Raw genomic sequence first — 1,122 nt, forward strand, 5'->3', positions numbered from 1 at the left:
GGATGGTTTGAATAGTAATTAATACATCTTCCTGAGCTTGTTGGTTTTACATACCAATTCGTTGATATGGTTCCGTCTTCATTTCTTATGACTGTTACATCTAAGAATGGTAATGTTCCGTTGTCTTCTACTTCCATAGTAAACTGGATTTTTTCATTTATCATATTGAAGGTTTTTAGTACTCCTTCAATTCCATCTTTAGGTATTGCAGTAATGATATCATCTACATATATTTTTAAGAATGGAACTGTAAAAGGTAAGTTGCCTTCAATTTTTTTTAACACGTGATTCATTACCWAATTCGCTAATATTGGGCTTGCTGGATTGCCCATACTAGAACCATCAAGTTGTTGGTAAAAAGATCCGTCGAATTGGAAGTAACTTGATTTAAAACAAAATTGTATTATTTCCAATAAGATGTTTTTTGGTATCATTATGAAGTTTTTGAGTCCATTCCAATCGTCATTTATCGTTTTTATTACCAGTTTTTTCGGGATGTTCGTGAACAATGAGATTGCATTTCTATAATCTTCTGGTAGTGTTATTTTTTGTATGAATTCTACAAACTCAAAAGAATTCTTAACCGAAAACACAAATTTGTTTGTCATAGCTGAAGATTATTTATGATGTAAAAATTGGGCCAATTTATAGCACGGTAAACAAATGCAGCTTACAACTGGTCTTAAGGTTAGGCCTTGTTTATGTGTTTTCCTTAGTCCATATATTTTTGGGGCGACCGAATTGTAAGATTTCATGTTCTTTTCTATCTCTACCGTGATAATCAATTCTTTTCTTAGTTTCGTTATCAAATTATTGGCTAATTTCTCAAATCTACTGGTAGGATCTTTATTCAATAATTGATATAAGTTTTTATTTTGTAACATTTTATGCATTTCATTTAAATATTCTTCTTTCTTCATAATAACTGTGTTATTCTCTTTGTCCGATCTTATTATAATTAAATTCGGATTGTCTTTTAGGAAACGTTTTGTTGTTACAAAGTTTTTTGTTACTTCATCCTTCCATGGTCTTTGGTTATTTTTATAATAATTCGAAATTATATTAACAGCCTTAACTCTTACATTGTTTTGCTCATCCTTTATACTCGTATTATCACTTTTC

Source organism: Polistes canadensis, unplaced genomic scaffold (genome assembly GCF_001313835.1).
Source record: "Polistes canadensis isolate GaletaPanama2010 unplaced genomic scaffold, ASM131383v1 scaffold_446, whole genome shotgun sequence".
NCBI lineage: Eukaryota > Metazoa > Arthropoda > Insecta > Hymenoptera > Vespidae > Polistes > Polistes canadensis.